The sequence below is a fragment of the Myxine glutinosa genome, chromosome 1 (genome assembly GCF_964187855.1).
Source record: "Myxine glutinosa chromosome 1, kmMyxGlut1.1, whole genome shotgun sequence".
Taxonomy (NCBI): Eukaryota; Metazoa; Chordata; class Myxini; order Myxiniformes; family Myxinidae; genus Myxine; species Myxine glutinosa.
In genome coordinates this window covers 413350651-413377318 of record NC_136261.1, presented here as the reverse complement: position 1 = coordinate 413377318, position 26668 = coordinate 413350651, and the positions used below count along the sequence as shown (strand labels likewise).

The following is a 26668-nucleotide window of genomic DNA, read 5'->3' as shown; positions in this document are numbered from 1 at the left end:
TACTTCTCCCACCCCCCTCCCCCTTCCCACGCCTCCTCCCCCCAAGCCCTCTCCCTCCCACACATCTCCCGATGTCCCTGCTCTCAAATGTTGTGTTTGTGTGCTTGCCCTTCTCTCCCAATCTTGTCTACCGCTCCCCTTTTTATATTGTTACGGATTCGGGGTCGGCGCTCCCCTTATCAAGGGGGGTTAATCCCCTTGTCTTTAAAGCTGGCCGTCCCCCGATCCTGGAAGCTATGACATCACTTCCGGTCGGTATTAGCCAGGGTAATTGGTCAATGGAGTCCCAAATACCTGCTTACGAACCTGACCGTAAAGCGAGGAGATAACTCCCGCTCGGACCGTGGACAAGATGGAAATTGCCGAGCGGTTTAGCAATCCGAAGCCCGAGCCATTAACAAAGGACTAAACCCGATCCTGAGCGGTTTCCCAAATCGTGCCACAGGTACTCAATGGAGGAAAGACGAAAGCGATCGAATAAGAGGAAACCAAAGTATAGAAAGAACAAATATGATTTATTAATTATGTACAAAAACCCAAAGAGGAAACGAAAGAGAAAGAATATACAAGAAGAAGAAGAAGCAGACACACGGCAACCTTAACTATACAGTCTAAACTTAACAACCCCGGACAAACAGACAGACTCACACGGGATGGTCGTGGTAGGAGAGGAAGGTCCAGGCAGATGGTAGGGGAGGAAGGTCCAGGCAGATGGTTCAAGCATTGAGGTCCGGCTCCAGGTGTCGACTCGTACCAGGGCGAAAACACGGGCAGGCAGCATGCGCGTACCATTGGCGTGCGATCGGATTTTATATATGGCGGGGGGGGGGGGGGTAGTCCTTCGCAAGTCCGTATGCGCCATTCTCTGCTCGTGACCTCCTTACTCAGCTTCTCAGGTGCTCAGCGCCACTTAATGATTCCACGCACATCTGGTACAAACGAGCTCTCTCCGCGCATCGGTCGCTTCCCCTGGCGCAACTGCTCCACTCCACTCAACTCAACTCAACTGTGTAAGGGTGCCGTGCTTGCGCTTATATAGTGCGCTTTTAAATCAAGCCGCGTATTCTCGCACCCCACCCACCGGTGAGCTCACCTCAGCCCTGATTGGATGGCGAGGGCTCACCAACTCCGCCCTTGATGGAACACTGACAGGGCCACGCCTCGTTCTGGGTGCTCCGCCCCCTTCTTCTCCAAGCTTGACCGCGTGCGTCATGGCGTTTGGAGCGAGCGCTAAGGCAAAGGCGCGTAACAATTTGTCGGGAGTTAAGCCGCAAAATGAATGAAATTGAAAAGGACCTATCTTATTTAATTAATGCAACACAGAGTCAACTATTGGGAACACAGCCTTAACTAAACACAGACTAAGGAAATAACTGAGAAGTTCCTATGGTGTCCTACGTGTTGCTTGTGGACGAACTATGGGTGCGACCTTTAACCTTTTAAACGATGAGATATTATTTACAATAATTATTTACAAGTGAGGGGTTCTCAAAACCGCAACAATATATTATGTTTGTCTGTTTGATTTTTTTTTTGTGATAAATGTTAGCTCTTTCACGAGCCTTGATTCTCTATACAAAAAAAAAAGAAAAAAAGGTTATTTTAGAAAACGTTGTGGATGGACACAAAACTTGGTGAATTATTTGGGTAGGTGGATTATTATTTTGCAGATGATCCAGTCATCTTTGCGCAGACTCTGGACATCCTTATGGGGTCGGTCCCTCAAGGTGATGAATGAGGAGTCGGGGCCACTGCGATTATGGGACTCCAGGGTCAACACTAATAGTCCAATAGTCCATGGACCAGAGGGGCCTAACGTGCTCCCTCCTCCCCTCCTACCCCCCACCCCTTGATCCTCCCCAATGTACATAATTATGTTCAGTGATGTCTACTTACATGGGAAAAACATGTTAACATCAAAAAAAAATATTTTGGTCGACATGACAAAATGACCCTTTTCCAAAATATCGACCATTTATTGGGCTTTGCGAATTACGTGCACACTAATTATGATAGTTCCCATGGTTACATAGAAACACTGGTCATACATATAATTATGTACATGCATATAATTATGCATACATTATCAAGCAGTCACCATTTTAAAGCATTTTCTTCCATCCAATTCTTGTTTGGGTCATTTTGAGAGCCTGTTCTTCATTTACTAAAAAAGATCCGCATGTAGATTCTGTAGCAGCATAGTTTACAACTTGATGAGTTATTTAGCTTGCATATACGCTCAAAAGCAAGATGAAAATTATTTAATGTTTTTTTTTCTTTTTCTTTTTTCAAGCATAATTGGACACCGCACCTTTACTCTGCCATTTCCAGGCGCTGCATAACGTCATTGCCGGGCACTGAAGGGGGCTCGGCAATGACGCACGCTGAAAGGGAGTACTCAGTTTTCACTCTGGTTGTTTTCTTGTTTACTTTCTTCTTTGTTTGTCCGGGCGATATCTCAGCCATCCTTTGAGCGAGGAAGCTGAAATTTCGGCACAATAGCGAGCAAGTACTTTGTCAAAAACATTATTTTTTGTTTTTTGATCAAGCAATTAATTGATTAGTTATTTAATTATTAGCAATTAATTAAGTACTTATACATTTACTTTCTCTTCTGGCCATTATCTCAGGCACCTTTTGAGCTAGGAAGCTGATATTTGGACATGACATTGACCAACTGATTTGTCTGTAAAGGGTATTTTTGATTTATTGATTAATCAATTAATCGATTAATTATTTATTGATTAATAAATAAATTATTTAATTTTTGTATTAATGACTTATTTAATGAAATTCCTAAAAGTTACATCTTTGGATGAAGCATTAGTTGTTTAGTTATGCTATTATCCAATTGATTAAAAAAATATTTTATGAAAATCTTTTAGTGATTTTAATTATGCAATTAATCAATCAAATATTGTGCACTTCTTCCTCCAAATACAGTCTCTTTGAGCTACACGGTGGTATTGCCGTGCGCCAGAGGCGCCCCAGCATTGCCGCGCTGGAGGATATTTAATTATTTGGCATGGGAGCGGTGTACTTTGAATGTATCTGCACTTGTTTTCTTTCTTGTTTGTTTGTCCGGGTAATATCTCAGCCATCCTTTGAGCCAGAAAGCTGAAATTTCGGCACAATAGTGAGCAAGTACTTGTCAAAAATTGTGTTTTTTGTTTTTTGATTAATCAATTAATTGATGAGTTATTTAATTATTAGCGATTAATTAAGTACTTATACATTTCCTTTCTCTTCTGGCCATTATCTCAGGCACCTTTTGAGTTAGGAAGCTGATATTTGGACATGCCAATGACCAAGTGATTTGCCTATAAAATATATTTTTCATTTATTGATTAATCAATGAATTAATTAGTTATTTAATTATTAGTGATTAATTAAGTACTTGTACATTTCCTTTATCTTCTGGGCTTTATCTCAGGCACCTCCTTGAGCTAGGAAGCTGATATTTGGACATGACAATGACCAAGTGATTTGGCTGTCAAGGCCATTTTTGATTTATTGATTGATCAATTAATCGATTAATCGATGAATTATCTAATTATTTGATTGATGACTTATTATTTTTAATTTTTTTTATGTTACAGATTCGGATGAAATGGTGGTGGTCTATGTGTTCTATGAGGCAATTGATTAATTATTTAATTTTTTACGATTATTATTTATTTATTTTCATGATTAATCATTTATTTATTTTCTTTCTCATCTGGCCAATATCTCAGGCACCTTTTCAAAGAGGAACCTGATATTTGGACATGACAATGACCAAGTGATTTGTCTGTAAAGGGTATTTTTGATTTATTGATAAAGTAGGTTGATGGGCCATCATTGATTGATTGATGTGTCAAGGCCATTTTTGATTTATTGATTGATGATTTTTTTTTTTTTTTTTTTTTTGTATACAAGATCGAGGCTCGTGAAAGAGCGAACATTAATCACACAGAAAGACAAACCGACACATAAAACATATAACATCGGGAGCGGTAGACAAGATGGGGAGAGAGGGGGAAGGACACAAACACAACATTTGAGAGCAGGGACCGAGAGACATGGAGACATCGAGAGATCTGAGAGAGGGTGAGGGCTTTGGGGGGGGGGGCATGGGAAGGGGGCGGTGGGAGAGGTATAAAACATATGGACACTGCCAGGACTTCCAGGAAAGAAGTTGGAATTTCAAACAAGGTGGATCTGGGGTGAATTAGCGGGGGTAGAAAAGATCAAGGTTTTGGATGGGGGAAGATAAGAGATGGTGGTGAACAGCTGTTTTAAAGACCTGGAGGGAGGAGTGGGATTGAAGGGAGTGAGGGAGTTTGTTCCAGAGGTGGGAGAAAAGAGGAATGAAAGAGTGAAGGTGAGCAGAGAGCCGAGATTTCGGCAGTTTAACCATCAGAGGGTTGCTGGCAGATCTTGTGCGACCTGTAGGAATGTTTGGGGGACAGAGCACAGAGAGAGCTGGGGGTGCAAGGCCGGAGAGGAGTCGGTAGAAGACAGAAAGACCACCTACCTGCCTGCGGTGAGTGAGTGAAAGGCCCTCAGAGATAGCTTCATCGCGGGAGATTCCAATAATTCTGAAAGCTTTGGTTTCAACAGCGTGAAGCCGAGCTAGGTGTGAGGCAGGAGCACCGGCCCATAGGGGAGAACAGTATTTCATTGAGCTGCGGATGAAAGCCTTGTATGTGGTGAGGAGCTCAGGTGTGCTGAGGAAGGACTTCGCACGACGGAGGATGCCCAGTCGGCGACTGGCTTTGGAGGCCAGCTTGGAAATGTGGTTTTCCCAAGAAAGATCATGGCAGATAGTGAGACCCAAAATCTTGAGCGACAGAACTTCTTGGAGAGGATTGTTGAGAAAGTAGATGGGAGGGTTGTCCAGTCGATCTTTTCGGAGAGACATAGTAAGAGTGTGAGATTTGTCAGGATTGAAAAACATGTTCCACTTGTTTGACCAGTCTGTGATTTTGTCCAGGTCTTCAGAGAGTGAGGAGGCAGCAGACTGCCGATCTGAGGGAAGAGGAATGGAGCGGCAGAGAGTGGAGTCATCAGCAAAGAGATAGAGAGGATTTTCGAGAGAGTCAGAGAGATCATTGATGAAGACCAGAAAAAGCATGGGGCCCAGAACACTGCCTTGGGGAACTCCAGCCTGAACAGGAAGAGGAGATGAGAGAAACCCATTCAGGGCCACACGTTGACGACGACTAGAGAGGAAGTCCGCCAGCCATGCGTGGAGATTTCCATGGATACCAAAGGATTAATCGATTAATCGATGAATTATCTAATTATTTGATTGATGACTTATTATTTTTAATTTTTTGATGTTACAGATTCGGATGAAATGGTGGTGGTCTATGTGTTCTATGAGGCAATTGATTAATTATTTGATTTTTTACGATTATTATTTATTTATTTTCATGATTAATCATTTATTTATTTTCTTTCTCATCTGGCCAATATCTCAGGCACCTTTTCAAAGAGGAACCTGATATTTAGACATGACAATGACCAAGTGATTTGTCTGTAAAGGGTATTTTTGATTTATTGATAAATCAATTAATCGATTCATTATTTATTGATTAATAAATAAATTATGTAATTTTTTTATTAATGCCTTATTTGTTTAAATTCCTAAAAGTAACATCTTCGGATGAAGCACTAGTGGTTTAGTTATGCTATTAGCCAATTGATTAAGAAAATGTTTTATGACAATCTTTTATTGATTTTAATTATGCAATTAATTAATCAAATATTGTGCACCTCTCCCTCCAAATACAGTCTCTATGAGCTGCACGGCGGTATTTGATTAATGACAATTTTTTTTTTTTTTTTTAGTAACAGATTCTGATGAAATGGTGGTGGTTTATGTGTTATATTATCGAATTGATTAATTATTTCATTTTTTAATGATTATTATTTATTTATTTTCATTATTAATCATTCATTTATTTTCTTTCTCATCTGGGCAATATCTCAGGCACCTTTTGAGCTTGGAAGCTAATATTTGGACATGACAGTGACCAAGTGATGTGGCTATAAAGGATATTTTTGATTTTTTGATTTATCATTTAATCGATTAATTATTTATTGAATCATCAATTAATTATTTAATTTTTTAAATGACTTATTTCATTAAATTTCTAAAAGATACATCTTCGGATGAAGCACTGGTGGTTTAATTATGCTATCAGCCAATTGATTAAGAAAATATTTTTTGCAGTCTCTAGGAGCTGCACTGCGGTATTGCCCGGGGCCGGAGGCGCCCCGGCAATGCTGCACTTAGATATTTGTTTTCAGTCTGTTTCTCTTGTTTGTTTCTCACAGTCTGAGTCCTTTCGGTGCTTTTTTGCAAACTCCAAGCGGGCTTTCATGTGTCTTTCACTGAGGAGAGTGTTCCGTCTGGCCACTCTGCCATAAAGCCCAGATCGGTGGAGTGTTGCATTGATGTGGTTGTCCTTCTGGAAGGTTCTCCCATGTCCACGCAGGATCGCTGGCGCTCAGCCAGATGGACCATCGGGTTCTTGGTCACCTCTCTTGCCAAGGCCTTTCTCCCCCGATTGCTCAATTTGGCCGGGCGGCCAGCTCTTGGAAGAGTCCTCGTTGTTCCAAACTTCTTCCATTTAAGAACTAGAATGGGCACTCGGTAGAGCGCATACCTTCGCCGCAGCTACTTTTGTTGCCAAAATAAAAGACTACAAGATCTGTGTAGCAAAGCCCTATCATGGTTTATCAATCGGTGAAAAGATACGGAACATATATTTTACGAAAAAAAATTGACGGCTCAGTACGCCGTCATGGTTGACAAACACCGTCTAGATTTTGCACACAAATAATGTCAAGAACGGGCACTCGGTAGAGCGCATACCTTCGCCGCAGCTACTGTTCTGTACTTGGCATGGGAGTGTAGGGAACAGAACAACAAAAATACGATTTTGACCTTTTCGTGACCTTGACCTTGACCTTTGACCCGATTGCTCCCAAAATCTAATCAAATGTGTCCCGTATAATAACCAATCATCCCACCAAATTTCATGCAATTCGGTTGAATACTTTTTGAGTTATGCGATTAACATACACACACACACACATACAAATAAATACACAGCGATCAAAACATAACCTTCCGCTTTTGCGAAGGTAATTATGGAGGCCACTGTGGGAACCTTCAATGCAGCAGAGATTTTTTTTTTAGGCTTCCCCAGATCTGTGCCTCAACATAATCCTGTCTCCGAGCTCTGCAGGCAGTTCCTTTGACCTCATGGCTTCGTTTTTGCTCTGATATGCATTGTCAGCTGTGAGACCTTATATAGACAGGTGCGTGCCTTTCCAAATCATGTCCAATCAATCAATTGAATTTACCACAGGTGGACTCCAATCAAGGTGTAGAAACATCTCAAAGATGATCAGGAGAAATGGGAGGCACCTGAGATAAATTTCAAGTGTCATAGGAAAGGGTATGAATACTTATGTCAATGTGATATTTCAAAGTTTTTTATTTTTAATAAATTTGCAAAACTTTCTAAAATCCTGTTTTCTCATTGTCATTATGGGGTATTGAGTGTAGATTGATGAGGGGAAAAATGAATTTAAACGATTTCAGCATAAGGCTACAAAATAACAAAATGTGAAAAAAGTGAAGGGGTCTGAATACTTTCTTAATGCACTGTATGTGGGTAAGTTGTCATTCGGCAAATTTGATGACAAAATAAAGTTTAAACGTTTCCTGGTGTTTAGTTCCAACATTCCGGGTAGATAAAGCCATTAAAAGAGCAATGAACCCAATAAATTTGTTGCGACACATACACTACCGGTAAAAAGTTTTAGAACACTTCAATTTTTCCAGTTTTTATTGAAATTTAAGCAATTCAAGTCCAGTGAATAACCTGAAATGGTACAAAGGTAACCAGTAAACTTCTCGAGGTTAAAAAAAAGTTTAGGTCAGCAAAAACGGGAAAATAATGTAAATTGCACAGTTATATTGTTAAAAAAAAGGCCTTCTTCAGGGAACAAGTAATGGGCTAACAACTTTCAGCTGTTGTGCAGCAATGCAAGTAAATTAAGCCTTGAAAGTTGATACAAACAATATTCCTACAGGTGTCCCAACCTCTGCTGATTACTTGATTACAAACCCCCTGTCTGTATAAAAGCAATATTGGAACACACTGTTATTACACCCTCTGAAGTATTATTTGGACAATATTGCACGACAGGAAGTTGTATATTGGAAACTTGAGGAAACTCTGACAGGAAGAGGTCTGGCAGACGCAAAGCCACAACAGAATCGGAAGACAAGTTTCTGAGAGTCAACAGCTTGCGGGTTAGGCGGCTCACAGGACAACAGCTTCAAGCACAGCTGACACTGGTCGAAGTAAGCAAGTCTTTTTTTTCTTCTTTTTTTTTGCATACAGAAACGAGCCTCGTGAAAGAGCTAACATTTATCAAACAAACAAATCAAACAAACAAGCAAACAAAGTATATAAAAAGGGGAGCGGTAGACAAGATGGGGAGAGAAGGGGAGGAAGCACACAAACACAACATTTGAGAGCAGGGACATCGGGAGATGTGTGGGAGGGAGAGGGCTTGGGGGGAGGCAGGATAGGTATAAAACGCAAGGACACCAAGGACTTCCAGGAAAGAAGTTGGTATTTCAAAAAAGTGGATTTGGGGTGAAATTAGCGGGGGTAGAAAATATCAAGGTTTTGGATTGGGGAAGATAAGAGATGGTGGTTAACAGCTGTTTTAAAGACCTGCAGGGAGGAGTGGGATTGAAGAGAGTGAGGGAGTTTGTTCCAGAGGCGGGTGAAAAGAGGAATGAAGGAGTGAAGGTGAGCAGAGAGTTTTGATTTTGGCAGTTTAACCATAAGAGGGTTGCAGGCAGATCTTGTGCGACCTGCAGGAATATTTGGGGGACAGAGCACAGACAGGGCTGAGGGGGCTCGGCCGGAGAGGAGTCGGTAGAAGACGGAAAGACCACCAACCTGCCTGCGGTGAGTAAGTGAAAGGCCTTCGGAGATAGCGTCATCGCGGGAGATTCCAATGATTCTGATCGCTTTGGTTTCAACAGCGTGAAGACGAGCTAGGTGTGAGGCAGGAGCACCAGCCCAGAGGGGAGAGCAGTACTCCATTGAGCTGCGGATGAAAGCCTTGTATTTGGTGAGGAGCTCAGGTGTGCCAAGGAAGGACTTCGCACGACGGAGGTTGCCCAGTCGGCGACTGGCTTTGGAGGCCAGCTTGGAAATGTGGTTTTCCCAGGAAAGATCATGGCAGATGGTGAGACCCAAAAGCTTGAGTGACAGAACTTCTTGCAGAGGATTATTCAGAAAGTAGATGGGAGGGTTGTCCAGTCAGTCTTTTCAGAGAGACATCGTAAGATGTGTGAGATTTGTCAGGATTGAAAGACATGTTCCACTTGTTTGCCCAGTCTGTGATTTTGTCCAGGTCTGCAGAGAGTGAGGAGGCTGCAGGCTGCCGATCTGAGGGATGAGGAATGGAGCGGCAGAGAGTGGAGTCATCAGCAAAGAGCTAGATAGCATTTTCAAGAGAGTCAGAGAGATCATTGATGAAGTCCAGAAAAAGCACAGGGCCCAGAACACTGCCTTGGGGAACTCCAGCCTGAACAAGAAGAGGAGATGAGAGAAACACATTCAGGGCCACACGTTGACTCCGACTAGAGAGGACGTCCGCCAGCCATGCGTGGAGATTTCCATGGATACCAAAGGAGGAGAGTTTGTTGAGCAGAGCGGGGTGCCAGACCGTATCTAAGGCACGTGATATGTCGAGGGAGACAGCTCTAATTTCCTGTTTGGCATTGAGGACCTCCATCCATTTTTGAGACAGCAGAAGCAGCATGTCCAGAGTAGAGTGACCTGGTCTGAAACCAAATTGATGATCAGAGATCAAGCCATTGGAGAAGAGGAAAGATTTCATATCCGAAGCAATGATGGATTTCATGACTTTTCTGATAATTTGGAGAAGGCTGATTGGTCTGTAGTTGCTCGGAGCTGTTTTTGCACCTTTTTGTGTAAAAAGGTGATGTTGGCTGATTTCCAAGCAGATGGCAGTTGACCTTGAGCAAAAGAGAGGGTGAAGAGAACAGAGAGAGGAAGTGAAAGAGCGGAAGAACAAGATTTTAGGACCCGTGGGCTGATGCCGTCAGGTCCATTTGCAGAATCAGAGTCGAGGGTTGACAGAAACTTTTCCACCTTGTCAGGAGGAAAGGACACGGAGTCCATGAGCAGCTGGGTACAACGGGGTATGGTGGGTTCAGAGAGGGATGGGTTTGGGACACAAGATTTATCGGCAAACACAGAGTTGAGGCATTCAGCTTTTTCATGTGCGGAGTCAGCTGTGTAGCCGTTTGAGGTAAGGGAGGGGATGGAGGGGGAACAAACACCAGAAACAGATTTGACCAGATGCCACCACGATTTGGAAGAGGGAGACAGATAAGAGAGTTCGGTCTTGAGAACGGAGAGATATTGTTTCCTGGCTCTCCTGAGGGTGGACACACACTTGTTTTGGGCTTTGTGAAAGGAAATGAGATTTCCTTCCGTTGGATTTGCTTTCCAGGAGACGAAGGCAAGTTGTTTCTGGGCAACAGCCTCACCACAAGATTCCGTGTACCATGGACGGGAGGAAGGGTATGACAACTGAAGACGAGATGGGATAAATCTGTGCATGAGAGAGAGCAATTTACTTTGGATGAATTCCCAGGATGAGTTGATTTCAGAGGTGGTAGAGATGGGAGACCAGTCCAGATGATTGATGGCTGCTTGAAGACCGTGCCAGTTGGCCTCAGTGAAATGCCAGACTCGTCGACGCTGAGGAGGCTCCCTGAGAATGGTCAGAGGGATGTCCACTTTAACAAGGACATGATCAGATGATCCGATTGGAGCAGAAGAAGAGCAGCAGACATTTTCAGGGAAGTTCGTCATAACCAAGTCCAGAAGAGAAGATGCTCCGTTGACTGAGATCCGAGTCGGGAAATTGACAGATTGTGTCAGTCCAAGTGAGTCACAGAAGTCCTTTGCTGAGGAGCCATGGCTGGTGAGAGAGGTACCCACACCCAGCCAACTGGCATGGTGACAATTATTGAAATCACCACATATGAGGAAGAGAGAGTTGGGATGGGTCGATAGAAGTTGGTCCATATTATCAGACAGCGAGATGTAGATGGAGTCATCACTGTTTGGTGGACGGTACAACACACATATGAACAAGAGGTGGGAGCGAAGGGGAAGCCGTAGCCAGAGGTATTCCTGGGGGTGAGGTCGAGAGAGTGCAGTGCAGGGCGAGTGAGGAAGAGAGTTTTTGATAAAGATAGCAAGCCCACCGCCAGGACGCGGCTCAGGTTTATCATACCGGAGGACGGAGTAACCCGGGAGAGAAACTAAGGAATCGGAGACATCATGAAGGACGAAAGCTTCTGTTACGCAGATCACGTCTGGTTTGTCAGAAGCAACCTGTATGGAGAGATCAGTTAAGTTTGAACGAAGGCCCCAGATGTTTGAGGTCCATACCGTTAATGAAGAGGAAGGGGGAGCATCGGATACAGAACAGGGGGGAGGAGGGGCAGGGTAAGATGTGGAAGAGGTGGAAGAGGTAGGGAGAGCTGTTGAAGGTGTGTCAGAGATTTCAGAATAGCTCGGAGAAAGGGAAGGATGGGGCGGACAAAAGGTTTGATGGTGATTGGGTGAGGCACAATGAGGTGTTATTTGAGGAGGGGGAAGAGCAAGGCAGAAGGTTGGGGTAGATGGAGGTGAGAGTTGGAAGGGGGAAGAAGCGGGGAGGCGCTTTGAGGAGAAGGGGTGAGAGGGGGGAAATGGAGAAGAAATGAGGGTGGGGAGATTTGAAGGGGAGGGGCGAGGGGGGAGTTTATGAGGGGAGGGGTTTGGGGGGAGTTTAGGAGGGAAGGGACAAGGGGAGGGATTTGAAAGGGATGGGAGATGGGGGAGATTTGGAGGGGAGGGGGGGAGTCTCGGAGGGGAGGGGCAAGGGGGAGTCTTAGAGGGGAGGGGTGTGGGGGGGAGTTTAGGAGGGAAGGGGCAAGGGGGGAGATTTGAAAGGGATGGGTGATGGGGAAGATTTGGAGGGGAGGGGTGATGGGGAAGATTTGGAGGGGAGGGGTGAGATTGGATTTTCGAAAGTGTACGATTAATGGGAAACGAACATTTATTGCAAAATGAGTTTCTTGTGACCTTCGAGTCAAAAATACGTTTAAGGACTCTGGAGGGAGGATGGAATGCAGGAGAGTTTAGGGAATGTAGAAAAGAAGCACTGTAAGAGATGGATTTTTTTTTTGGGATGAATAGATTTGGTGACGAAGTCGAAAGCAACCTTTTAAAGAAGAAGAAGAAAAAGGTGTTATAATATGTGTTATGTCTTATTTTCAACTGTGAAGAGAAGACTTCGAGCTGCAGGTTTGACAGGTTGAGTGGCAGTAAGAAAGCCATTGCTAAGATGGCAAAATAAGAAAGAGAGGCTTGCCTGGGCCATGAAGCACCGCCGGGTTTTTTTTTTTTTTTTTTTTTTGTATACTGAATCGAGGCTCGTGAAAGAGCTAACATTTACTTCACAAACAAATCGACCAGACAAACAAAATACACAAAAAGAGGGAGCGGAAGACAAGATGGGGAGAAAAGGGGAAGCACACAAACACAACATCCGAGAGCAGGGAGATGTGTGGAAGGGAGAGGGCCCGGGGGGAGGAGGCATGGGAAGGGGGGGGGGGGGAGGAAGAAGTATAAAGCACAAGAATACCAAGGACTTGCAGGACAGAAGTTGGTATTTCAAAAAGGGGAATTGGGGTGAAATTAGCGGGGGTAGAAAAGATCAAGGTTTTGGATGGGGGAAGATAAGAGATGGTGGTGAACAGCTGTTTTAAAGACTTGGAGGGTGGAGTGGGATTGAAGAGAGTGAGTGAGTTTGTTCCAGAGGCGGGAGAAAAGAGGAATGAAGGAGTGAAGGTGAGCAGAGAGTCTTGATTTTGGCAGTTTAACCAAAAGAGGGTTGCAGGCAGATCTTGTGCGACCTGTAGGAATATTTGCGGGACAGAGCCCAGAGAGAGCTGGGGGGGCAAGGCCAGAGAGGAGTCGGTAGAAGACGGAAAGACCACCAACCTGCCTGCGGTGAGTGAGTGAGAGGCCCTTGGAGTTAGCTTCATCGCGGGAGATTCCAATGATTCTGAATGCTTTGGTTTCAACAGTGCGAAGGCGAGCTAGGTGTGAGGCAGGAGCACCAGCCCAGAGGGGAGAGCAGTATTCCATTGAGCTGCGGATGAAAGCCTTGTATGTGGTGAGGAGCTCAGGTGTGCCAAGGAAGGACTTCGCACGACGGAGGATGCCCAGTCGGCGACTGGCTTTGGGGGCCAGATTTGAAATGTGGTTTTTCCAGGAAAGATCATGGCAGATAGTGAGACCCAAAAGCTTGAGTGACAGAACTTCTTGGAGAGGATTATTCAGAAAGTGGATGGGAGGGTTGTCCAGTCGGTCTTTTCGGAGAGACATCGTAAGAGTGTGAGATTTGTCAGGATTGAAAGACATGTTCCACTTGTTTGCCCAGTCTGTGATTTTGTCAAGGTCTGCAGAGAGTGAGGAGGCTGCAGATTGCCGATCTGAGGGATGAAGAATGGAGCGACAGAGAGTAGAGTCGTCAGCAAAGAGATAGAGAGGATTTTCAAGAGAGTCAGAGAGATCATTGATGAAGACCAGAAAAAGCACAGGGCCCAGAACACTGCCTTGGGGAACTCCAGCCTGAACAGGAAGAGGAGATGAGAGAAACCCATTCAGGGCCACACGTTGACTACGACCAGAGAGGAAGTCCGCCAGCCAGGCGTGGAGATTTCCATGGATACCAAAAGAGGAGAGTTTGGTGAGTAGAGCGGGGTGCCAGACTGTATTGAAGGCACGTGATATGTCAAGGGAGACTGCTCTAATTTCCTGTTTGCCATTGAGGACCTCCATCCATTGTTGAGAAAGCAGAAGCAGCATGTCCAGAGTGGAGTGTCCAGGTCTGAAACCAAATTGATGATCAGAGATCAAGCCATTGGAGAAGAGGAAAGATTTCATATCTGAAGCAATGATGGATTCCATGACCTTGCTGATAATTGGGAGAAGGCTGATTGGTCTGTAGTTGCTGGGATCTGTTTTTGCACCTTTTTTGTGCAAAGCGGTGATGTTGGCAGATTTCCAAGCAGAAGGAAGATGACCTTGAGCAAAAGAGAGGGTGAAGAGAACAGAGAGAGGGAGTGAAAGAGTGGAAGAACATGATTTTAGGACCCGTGGGCTGATGCCGTCAGGTCCAGTTGCAGAATCAGAGTCGAGGGTTGACAGACACTTTTCCACCTTGTCAGGAGGAAAGGACACAGAGTCGAGGAGCAGCTGGGTACGACTGGGTACGGTGGGTACAGAGAGGGATGGGTTTGGGACACAAGATCTAGAGGCAAACACAGAGTTGAGGCATTCGGCTTTTTCACGTGCGGAGTCAGCCGTGTGGCCATTTAAGGTGAGGGAGGGGATGGAGGGGGAACAAACACCAGAAACAGATTTTACCAGACGCCACCAGGATTTGGAAGAGGGAGACAGATAAGAGAGTTCGGTCCTGAGGACGGAGAGATATTGTTTCCTGGCTCTCCTGAGGGTGGACACACACTTGTTTCGGGCTTTGTGAAAGGAAATGAGATTTCCTTCCGTTGGATTTGCTTTCCAGGAGACGAAAGCAAGTTGTTTCTGGGCAATAGCCTCACCACAAGAATCCGTGTACCATGGACGGGAGGAAGGGTATGACAACTGAAGACGAGAAGGGATAAAACTGTGCATGAGAGAGAGCAATTTACTTTGGAAGAATTCCCAGGATGAGTTGATGTCAGAGGCAGTAGAGATGGGAGACCAGTCCAGATGATTGATGGCTGCTTGAAGACCGTGCCAGTTGGCCTGAGTGAAATGCCAGACTCGACGACGCTGAGGAGGCTCTCTGAAAATGGTCAGAGAGATGTCCACTTTAACAAGCACATGCTCAGAAGAGCCGATTGGAGCAGAAGAAGAGCAGCAGACATTTTCAGGGAAGTTAGTCATAACCAAGTCCAGAAGAGAAGATTCTCCGTTGACTGAGATCCGGGTTGGGAAATTGACAGATTGTGTCAGTCCCAGTGAGTCACAGAAGTCCTTTGCTGAAGAGCCATGGCTGGTGAGAGAGGTACCCTCCCCCAGCCAACTGGCATGGTGAGAGTTGAAATCACCACATATGAGGAAGAGAGAGTTGGGATGGGTAGATAGAAGTTGGTCCATATTATCAGACAGCGAGATGTAGATGGAGTCATCACTGTTTGGTGGACGGTACAACATGCATATGAACAAAAGGTGGAAGCGAAGGGGAAGCCGTAGCCAAAGGTATTCCTGGGGGTGAGGTGGAGAGAGGGCAGTGCAGGGCGAGTGAGGAAGAGAGTTTTTTATAAAGATAGCAACCCCACCTCCAGAACGAGGCTCAGGTCTATCATACCGGAGGAGGGAGTAACCTGGGAGAGATACCAAGGAATCAGAGACATCATGAAGGAGGAATGTTTCTGTTAAGCAGATCACGTCTGGTTTGTCAGAAGCAACCTGTATGGAGAGATCAGTTATGTTTGAGCGAAGGCCCCGGATGTTTGAGGTCCATACTGTTAAGGAAGAGGAAGGGGGAGCATCGGATACAGAACAGGGGGGGGGGGGGGGGAGCGGTAGGGCAGGATGTGGAAGAGGAGGAAGAGGTAGGGAGAGCTGTTGCAGGTGTGTCAGAGATTACAGAATAGCTTGGAGAAAGGGAAGAATGGGGCGGACAAAAGGTTTGATGGTGTTTGGGTGAGGCGCAGTGAGGTGTTATTTGAGGAGGGGGAAGAGTGAGGCAGAAGGTTGAGGAAGATGAAGGTGAAAGTTAGAAGGGGGAAGAAGCGGGGAGGACGCTTTGAGGAGGAGGGGTGAGAGGGGAGTCTAGGAGGGGAGGAGTGAGGGAGAGTCTCGGAGGGGAGGGGTCTGGTTGGAGTTTAGGAGGGAAGGGGCAGGGGGGGAGATTTGAAAGGGATGGGTGTTTGGGAAGATTTGGGGGGGGAGGGGCAAGGGGGAAGATTTGACAGAGATGGGTGATGGGGAAGATTTGGAGGGGAGGGGTGAGATTGGATTTTGAAAAGTGTATGATTAATGGGAAACGAACATTTATTGCAAAATGAGTTTCTTGAGACATTCGAGTCAAAAATACGTTTGAGGACGCTGAAGGATGGGTGGAGTTCTGGAGAGTTTAGGGAATGAATGAAAGATGCACTGTAAGAGATGGAATTTTTTTTTTGAATGAATAGAATTGGTGAGCAAGTCGAAAGCATCCTTTTATAGAAGAAGTAGAAAAAAGTGTTATAGAATATGACATAATAATAAAGTTCTTCAGGGGACAGATGAAACATGTATTAACAACTTGATCACGTGATCTCGAACAACGTGGTCGAAGAACGAAAGAACAAATAACGAAGAACGAAAGAGCAAAAGAACGAAGAATGAAAGAACAAATAAGAACGTACAAGCGGATAAGAACAGGGAAGGAAAAAAAATTTTTGGTTTTTTTTTTGAGATTTTAAAACAAGGGAGTATGGGTGAAAAGACCGTGAAAAACAGAGACCGACAGTAGTTGCAGCGCGATCGAAGAACCGCTGAGACAAAAAACAAAAGCCTCAAGCCAAGGTCTGAGGACACGGTAGCCTACTACTACTAGCACTACACTAGGCCTCAGAATACACGATATGAAAAAAACCGACGATTCTGTACACAGGTATGAAAAACCAACACCGAGAAACCTATTAAAGTCACCCCAATAGGTACATACACCGAAAGAAAGATAAAGATACGCCAAAAACACAAATGTGAAAGATCACTTAGCTTCGAAAGCGTGAGCGCATGGAACAGCTTCGAAAAGACGTGACCTCGCCGTGATCTCGCGAGAGCACAATCCGAGTGGACAGTGGACTACTGAAGACTGGAAGAAGGTCTTATGGACCGGTGAATCAAAATTTGAAATCTTTGGTTCATCACGCAGGGTTTTTGTACACCGTCGAGTCGGCGAAACGATGGTTTCTCAGTGCGTGACACCAACTGTCAAACATGGAGGAGGAAGCGTGATGGTCTGGGGCTCTTTTGCTGGATCCAGAGTCGGCGACTTGCACAGAGTGACTGGCACCCTGAACCAAAAGGGCGACCACAGCATTTTGCAGCGCCATGCAATACCCTCGGGTATACGCCAAGTTGGTCAGCGGTTCATCCGACAGCAAGATAATGACCCTAAACACACCTCCAGGCTATGTCAAAACAACCTTCGAGGAAAAGAACAAGACGGTAGGCTTCAAATCATGTAATGGTCAGCACAGTCTCCAGACTTAAACCTCATTGAGCTGGTTTGGGATGAACTGGACAGAAGGGTGAAAGCAAAGCAACCTACAAGTGCAACACATTTGTGGGAACTTCTGCAACAGTGTTGGGAAGAACTTCCCGAACAATATTTGATTTCCAATATTTGATTTTGACTCTTCCCCTAGCATGTTCAGAAAGAATGCCACGAGTGTGTTCGGCAGTTATATCTGCAAAAGGTGGCTACTTTGCTGAGTCAAAAATTTAAATTAAATTTTGTTAAACAAAATGATTCAATGATTTCTTTTTTTATCTCCAATTGTTTATTTGTTCTATGCTTAATTTCAGAGTACTGTACATTGAGACATTAAACTGCGTAAATGTCAATAAAAACTAGAAAAATTGAGGTGTTCCAAAACTTTTGACCGGTAGTGTACATCCATCTCGGATATTGAAGCATGATTAGATATTTTTTGTGGAACCCAAAAAAGAATCTTGATTACACATTTGGTCTGGTGCACGACATTTTCCTTTGAGTTCAATATTGATATTTTATTTTGTTTTAGAGCTAAGGGGCCAAGTTCTGTATGCAGTTTTAAATTCCATTCTCAGAGGGTGCAAGTAAACTGCACAATTTTTGAAGACGAACATGTGCTGCCATATTTATATTTGTTTTCCTCTTCTTCTCCCCTTTTTGGGAGGGGGGGGGGGGGTGTGGGGGGAGGGTGTAGCGGGGGTTAATTTTCATCTTTTTTTCCCCTGTTTTCAAACTTGTAATTATGTATCTTATTGTTCATGAGCAGTGTTGTGGAAATCAACCAGATTTACAACGTGTTCCATATGTATGGTTTAATCTCAATCAGATCTGTACATCATTCTGTAAAGTACATCAAGCAACATACATGTCAGGATCTAGGCATCATATGAGAAAGATTGAATATATCAGTCAATGCAAGCAAACCTAGAATATAGGCGGGTACGTACCATTCAATTCTACATGGCATTGTATAATGATGTCGCAGGAGTGGCCTCGAGTCGCGGACGTCCGAGGTCTTATAGACACCGCCCAGCGGTTTAAGGGAGCACCAAACCTGGGTTCAACTTTGGTACAATTTCATCACATTCTCCCCACCGTTAGAACTATACTGCCGCTAGGCAGGAAGCGAGTGCGCGTCAGCATTAATGGATTGAGGAAGTCATCATTTTATTATTGGGGTGTTAAAGACATATTTCCCTATAAAGTCAGTCGGTCCTTCCATAGCGGTCAGGGTGGCGAAATTACCCTGCCAACACAGGGTCGGAAACTACCGGGTACGACATCCCCAAGCCCGGAGTCCCCCCTGCTTCGGAGTAGCCGCTGGAGGCAGGTGTCGGAGGGGCACCTCAGTGCCTTCACTGCTTCAGGCGGGGGTGTATCAGGCGAAGGGAGGGACGGTCACGTGGGTCACAATAGTCTAGTCTTACAGCGGGGTCGTCGGCACAGTAGCTAGATAGGATACGTTGTACCTTGGCGAAGAGCGAATGTCCATTCGTCGCAATGCAACACATGTGTAAATCAGTAAGCCTCTTTACAGTTAGCTGTAACCGTAAGTAAGGTTACATGACAGGAGGCCATTACAGTAAGTCCATTGCAGTCGGTACCTGCCTAGGCTCCCAAGGGTACATGATCGATCCATGTTAGGTCCATGTCATGGAATTACAGTAAGCAAGTACAGTAAAGAATTACAGTAAGCTGTAACAGTAAGTAAGATGACATGACAGGAGGCCATTACAGTAAGTCCATTGCAGTCGGTACCTGCCTAGGCTCCCAAGGGTACATGATCGATCCATGTTAGGTCCATGTCATGGAATTGCCGAGGGAGAGAATCGATGAGAGCCATAACGAGAGTTACTCGACACCGGCAGCGGCCCTGTTGAATCACGAGACTCGAGCGTCCTCTGACGGCAGCTCATACGCATTACAAACTCTTGTTTCGGCACGTGAATCTACCGTTGGCAGCGATCCTTCGCACGAGACACGAGCGGCCTCTGAAGGCTGCCTGGACGACCGGCATGGCTGATTACGACGACGCACAAAACGACCGGAACGCGCCTCCCCAGCGGAGCGTGCAGAACCTCCGCGATGCATACGGCAATCCCGTCCTGCAGTACAGCGCTCAGAGGATCGGAGAAGACCGGCTTTACCGGCTGCCGAGAGAACGTCCCGGATGGACGACAAAAACGACCGAAACGCGCCTCTCCAGCGAAGCGCGCAGAACCTCCGGGATGCATATGGCAATCCTGTCCTGCTGTACAGCGCGCGGAGGATCGGAGAAGATCGGCTATACCGGCTACCGAGAGGATGCCCCGGATGGAAGGATTGTCCCATTCAAAGCGAATTGAATTGTCCCATTCACAAACCGAGAGAGAGTCCCGGCTGGACAAACCTTGTTTGTCCCAGCGTTGTCCCGGATGGATTGTCTAGATGTCGAGATGATTGTCATGCTAGATGTCCCGGATGGATTGGCCATCCACGGATGTCCAACTGATCCATCCATTCAACGCCTTCATTGCATGGCACGGATCCAGCCGGACCGCGGATGGATCGACCATCCACGGACACAAAGACTCAGAGACCCAAAGACAGCCATCGCCCCGGATGGACTGTCCATCCATGCTAGATGTCCCGGATGGATTGACCATCCACGGATGTCCGACCAATCCATCCATTCAACGCCTTCATTGAATTGACCATCCACGGATGTCCGACCAATCCATCCATTCAACGCCTTCATTGAATGGCTCGGATCGACCATCCATGGACTCAAAGACTCACTCAAAGACACAAAGACTCACTCAAAGACACAAAGACATCCATGGACGTCATCCTGGGTCCCCACAAGGGGCGAGGTGGGAGTCGTTATACCGGACGGCATCCGGGCGAGCAACAATAACCTCCTGGGACCCCACCCCCCCCCCCCCCCCCCCCCCACCGAGGTTGCAGCAGCGCGCTGCATACCGAAGTCAGACGACCTTCACAGTCTGGGTCAGTCTGAGTCACAGTCAGTCTGGGGCAGAGGGAAAATGGAATCAGACGAGGCGTCTCGCAGTCTCGAAATGTGCGTGGATACGAGCCAAGAGCTCTGTCCGATAAACAACAAGCCCAGAGTCAAGGGCGAGCAGGCAGTACGGTGCCCCCGTTACTTGCGCAGGTGACAAGGGAGTCGGGCGCGACGCTCAATGTCACCATTTCACGAGGTCACCGTGTACTCCCTAAACGGCGCGGGCGCGCGACCTTGAGGTAGCGCCGCGTTACGTAGTTTACGTCGTTTACGTAAAGGACATTTGGTACGTAGTTTACCAAGGTACATGGAAATGTAAACGAATCCCCGATGAGATCGCGTGAAGCACGCAATTACGTTAATGACGCCGTAGAGCAAACACGTGATTAGTCGGTGATGTCATCAATTGGTTCGGGCACGTGCGGTTCGTTGGCGAAACCGAAAGTCGTCCTCGGCCCGTCGAGCCAGCGTGGCACGCTGAGACGAGACGCACGCACGAGACGCACGAGAGGCCTGAAGTAGCGTCTTGTTCGATGGCTTTCGGGCAGGGTTTGTCCGGGGCTGAAGCGGGGGAATAGCGGCAGCAGTGCGGTAGTTATCAACGGTATCTAGCATGATACGATACATCACGCCAACACAAATCACATTTCACAAATCACATTTCACAAATCCCCGAGTGCCGTGAACCCCTTAGAACCCTTTAAGATTGTTTATTAAGGTTATGACAGCGGAAGAAGATGAAAGTTTAGGAAGACCATGCTCAGCGAGTCCCCGAGTGGAGCCAAACGAGCCTCACGCGTTGAGGCGAGTCCGGGCAGCGGTGTTCGCCGGCCTCGCTGAGAAGCCATGCGTAGGTGGGATTCCGACCAGCAGCAACGGGGCCACAGAGTAGTGCCAGCAAGGGGAATCGCATGCGCTTCGTGTGAAGAAGGGGTCCATCCCGCGAAGATGCGGCACGCGCGACTGGCGCGTCGTGCCTAGTGAGGATGCCATCCAGCGATGGTGCAGCGCGTGATTTGTGCGTGAGGAGGTGATTCCGGCGAGCAGCGATAGGAATCGCCGGCCTCGCCGTGTAGGGCCCGCGAAGGGAGCAACGTGCGGCTTCGCGGCGAGGAGGTGATTCCGAGCAGCGATCGGAATCGTGGGCCTCCCAGAGTATTAGCACGCGATGGGTGCAGTGCACGACGATTCGCGCGGAGGAGGTGATTCCACCGAGCAGCCGGAGTGAGCCGGCCGTGTGAGGCACAGCGTGATTCCGACGAGCAGTGCGCGATTCGCGCGGAGGAGGTGGTTCCACCGAGCAGCGAGGGGATTCGCGTGGAGGAGGTGATTCCACCGAGCAGCCGGAGTGAGCCGGCCGTGTGAGGCACGGCGTGATTCCGACGAGCAGTGCGCGATTCGCGCGGAGGAGATGGTTCCACCGAGAAGCGAGTGGTCAGGGTGAGCCGGCCGTGTGAGGCACGGCGTGATTCCGACGAGCAGTGCGCGATTCGCGTGGAGTAGGTGGTTCCACCGAGAAGCGAGTGGTCAGGGTGAGCCGGCCGTGTGAGGCACGGCGTGATCCCGACGAGCAGTGCGCGATCCGCGCGGAGGAGGCGATTCCACCGAGCAGCGAGTGGTCGGAGTGTGCCGGCCCGTGCGGAGGAGGCGATTCCACCGAGCAGCGAGTGGTCGGAGTGTCCGGCCCGTGCGGAGGAGGCGATTCCACCGAGTAGCGAGTGGTCGGAGTGTGCCGGCCGTGTGGAGGCATGGCCGACATGGGAGTCGTGATCACTCGCGTGGGAATCTCATCTCGGGCCAAGGCACGCAAATCTAGGATGATTCTCTCGGACGGAGCCGTTAGCGTTTCGAGCAACCGAGGCTAGACTCGTACCTTCGGCGCCAAGCGGGTCCGTCGTTCCGACGGGGTTGCGGCCCAGGACATTTCCCAGTGGCCTCCTTCAGCAGGCGCCTTGCCGGAGTCCGTCATGCCTGCTCCGGCGTCCGGGCCCCAGGAGAGCACTTCGCGCTTTGACGGCGCGGTTCCGCAAAATGCTTGCGCTTCCGGTCCCGTCGAGGTAGACCGGCAGCGAGAGTCGTCGGAGCTCCGTGGCTGCAGCTGGCTCGATGGGCTCTCAGCTGGTCATTCTTCTCCGAGGTGGGCCACGCAGGAGCACGGAGAATGTCGGGAAACGCTCGTCTGAGATCAGCGTTCATCCGGCCATCGCCAGACTCGTGTCCCACCATTCCCGAAGATCATGATTGAGATTAAGTGTTGTGGAAATCAACCAGATTTACAACGTGTTCCATATGTATGGTTTAATCTCAATCAGATCTGTACATCATTCTGTAAAGTACATCAAGCAACATACATGTCAGGATCTAGGCATCATATGAGAAAGATTGAATATATCAGTCAATGCAAGCAAACCTAGAATATAGGCGGGTACGTACCATTCAATTCTACATGGCATTGTATAATGATGTCGCAGGAGTGGCCTCGAGTCGCGGACGTCCGAGGTCTTATAGACACCGCCCAGCGGTTTAAGGGAGCACCAAACCTGGGTTCAACTTTGGTACAATTTCATCACAAGCAGTGTGCACTCTACAAGTTAACTATTTCTTTATCATGATGTGTAGAAGGTGCAACTCTTCCCCTAGGATGTTTAGATTCATGCTTTTAAAGAACAATTTGTCCATTACTGCATTATATTCACCATATCTTTGTGTATTATATTCCTCTCATTTAAGTTCTCCATTTTCCAAAATATATATGAATTGTATTGAATTGTTTACTCATAGACTGTTTTAGATGTGATAACCATAAACTGAAAAAAAATCTTCGTCTGCCTTTTCACAAAAACATCACATGCATTGATAAACTTGTCAGAGATCAACAAAGTCTTCATGAAATGTCCAGGAAATAAGTCAAATATCCCAAACATATTGATACTCTCTCAGACAATCTGTCCCCACAAAATATGTTCCAGAAGTTGATAAAGAAAGTGATTTTGCTGATCTACATAATATCACATTTAAAAAAGTATTGTTATGTTTGTGGGGGTTAGGCAATGATTACCTGAGAGCAGGGGTTCCCAACCTTTTTGTGTTATGGCCCCCTTTGCTCCCAGAGCACATCCCCAGCACCCCCCCCCCTCCCTTTCGTGAGGGTAGAGCGGCGGAGCGCATGTAAGCAGGCTCGGGGTGTCTGGGGGCATGACCCCCAGAAAAATTTTGATTTCTAGATGCTCTGTGGTGCATTCTGAGAGGTGTTTTTTCCTTTAATTGGCTATTTTGCTTGTATGAGAGTTGGTAAATTATTACACAGAAAATGAGGAATTCCAAGAAGCCAACATGAACATTTAGTTCCATAGTTTTTTTTTCTGTTCCTTACTGGCTCCCAACTACATCATTTTTGGAAGAAGCAAACAAAGCAACGTCACTCGAATGATGCATGTTTGATATGAGATTTTAATATTATCAGTAGCAACACGATAGACAGCATAAAATAGAACTGTCACACAAGAAAACAGTATGAAAAGGTTCCAAGTCAAGAATATGTGAAAACTAAAACCCTCTGTTGTGTCTGTATTTAATGCAGCATGCTATAATCTCACAAAAAGAAACTCAATTCGACAACAACTCAGGTAATCAAAACTAGGGACGTAGCGCATGTGCCGTAAAAGTGAATTAAAAACTCAGTGGGATGGCTGAAATTGCATTTTAGCTACCAATTGGGGTATCCGTGGTTGAGTCACAGTCAGGGCACAGCGGAGGTCATCTTCCACGTGGAGCCGATTACGCTGTTTCCATTTGATATTCAACAGCGTGGAAAACCCTGTTTCGCAGAGATAGGTAGACGAGAATGGCAGAAGCACCCGGATAGCTATCTGGCTGATATTAGAGTGGCGACCCATTCCCACTCAAAACTCCATCAAGCTCTTCTCTTCGAATGTGTCTTTGGCAAATTAATCGTTTTGGAGATCCAGGAATTCATCTTGCATTGCCTCCGGCATGCTCTCCACACAAAGGTTGATGGAAAAAGGATTCCTCACAATTTTTGCCTCATTGTCGTCTAAATCAGGAAAATACTTATGAGAAATTCTAGCTCCAGTGACTGCAGATGCTCAAGAATGTCATTTTTCAGTACGGGATCAAGCTCTTTTCCCATGCTGTCTTGCAATTCAGACATTCTTTTGAACATAGCAATGTTTCCTGTGTTCTTTCCTGCGCCAGTTTTGGATCTTGGCAACAAATCCTCTGAGATGATCGTGGAAAATAATAATATTAGTCGCTCTTCCTTGGAGCTTGAGCTTCAGCTGGTTTTGCTGCTTGAAAATGTCAGCAAGATAAGCAAGTCGTTCCTTCCACAATTCTTCGTCGTAATGCTGCAGGAGGTCATGTTTCCCTTGAAGATTCAAGAAATGTTTGACCTCCGCATGAAGTTCAAAGACGCGGTTCAGAACATTCCCTTTCGAAAGCCAGCGTACAGCAGTATAGTACAGCAACGTTTCATGTTCCACGTTCATGTCTTTGCACAGCTCCTTGAACATTCGGATGTTGAGAGCCCCTGCCTTGATGTAGTTAATAATCTTGATTACGACTTCAAGAACTTTCTTCAATGAGAGAGGGGGAGTCTTACAAGCCAGGGCGGAGCGATGAATCATACAGTGGGTTCCTTTCACTTGTGGTGCCAGCATCTTCACTTTTGCTTGGAATCCGTATTTGGAACCAAGCATGGCAGGAGCACCGTCAGTACAGACACCGCATAAATTCTCCCACTGAATTCCTCCCGCATCGAAGAACAACTTCATTTTTTCCATGACGTTGTTAGCTTTTGTCATTGTTTCCAGGGCACTGCAGAACAATAATTCTTCCTTGATATCATCTCCCTTGACATAGCGAACGAATGCCAGTAGCTGGGAGCAGGAACTAACATCGGTCGATTCATCAAGTTGAAAAGAAAACAAGCCGAAAGGTGCCGCCTTAATCTCATTGATGATCTGTTGTTTCACATCTTCCGACATGTCACGGATACGACGCTGCACTGTGTTATTCGATAAAGACACCTGTTCAACTTTGCGAGCCTCTGCCTTGCCGAGAACCTGTTTGACAATGAGTAGGGTACAAGGCTTGATGAGTATCTCCCCAATCAAGTGGGGTTTTTTCTTCTTTGCAATTTCAAGAGAAACTTCATAAGAAGCCTGGACAGTTGCTACATTTTGTTGTTGAAAAACTCCTCCCTCATCCAACTTCTGTCGCTTTAAATTTCTTTCAAGCCGCTTGAAAAATTTGGGATCCTGCTTTGCATGTTGTGCGTGATTCGTCTCGAGGTGCAACTTCAGCTTGGATGGCCTCATGGATTCAGTACTCAAAACCTTGTGACACAGCACACATTGTGGTTTATCTTAGCCAGACATGGTAGAGGATGTGAATCCAAGCTTTATGTTTTCGTCAAGATACTTTCTTTTTTTACTCCTAGAAGCCATAATGTCAAATCTGCAATAGGAAAAAAACAGAACAATATTTAATTTTTAGTATGGTTCAAATTACCCCATGGCCCCCTGAGAAATACACCATGGCCCCACAAGGGGCCATGTCCCCCAGGTTGGAAACCACGGCCTTAGAGCCAGGTAGAAGTGTATAGATTACCATGCTCCGAATGTCACGATAAAGAAGAAGATCCACCATGTACCACAAGTATAGATCCGGTAGACCGTATGTCATCTATGTGTATATTTGTTCCCATCATGAGGGGTGCAGTTATGCTAATTAGTTAGGGATTATGGGTGATTAATCCCCTATATGTAATTGCCTCTGTTATTTTTCCTCTGTTCTTTATGACGATGCACAAACACACACACACACACACACACACACACACACACACACACACACACACACACACACACACACACAAAGCTAAGAAATCGCGCATTAATAACACTGAATAAAAGTAACCGGAAGCAAGAGATGGAACAATACAGCGGGTGCTGCCAGCCGCTACATCGCCACATCGCCACATCAAGCAGGCAGGTCTGTGGGGCTATGCCCCAAAGAGCAGGGATTGGTCCGGAATTGGTTCGTGCAAGGACTGCTAATATAGGACTATTGGATTGGTGGAGCAGGTACAGGCGGCGCAGGATGACGTCAGAGCCTTGAGTACAAAGGAGTGAGAGGACCGACATTTTCTCTTCTCGTCCTGGTTTTTATAGCGAAAGGTCGCTTACTATTCTCTTCTCGTTCTGGATTCCATAGAGAACGGTGGCTCATTTTCTCTCTTGATTTCTG

The 26668-nt window shown here is 46.3% G+C and overlaps 1 protein-coding gene across 5 annotated transcripts in view; it reads left to right on the top strand.

Annotated features, from left to right (window-relative positions):
- The window catches only part of LOC137417874 (uncharacterized), a 163351-nt gene that overhangs the window by 19509 nt on the left and 117174 nt on the right, over positions 1 to 26668 (top strand). Inside the window, exon 2 of one of the 5 annotated variants that reach the window (XR_013621919.1) lies at positions 1671 to 1886. The exons of the other annotated variants lie outside the window; for them this stretch is intronic. The gene's annotated coding sequence lies outside the window, so the exon portion shown is untranslated. Of the gene's footprint in view, positions 1 to 1670; positions 1887 to 26668 lie in introns of those variants that run through there. 5 annotated transcript variants of the gene reach the window in all.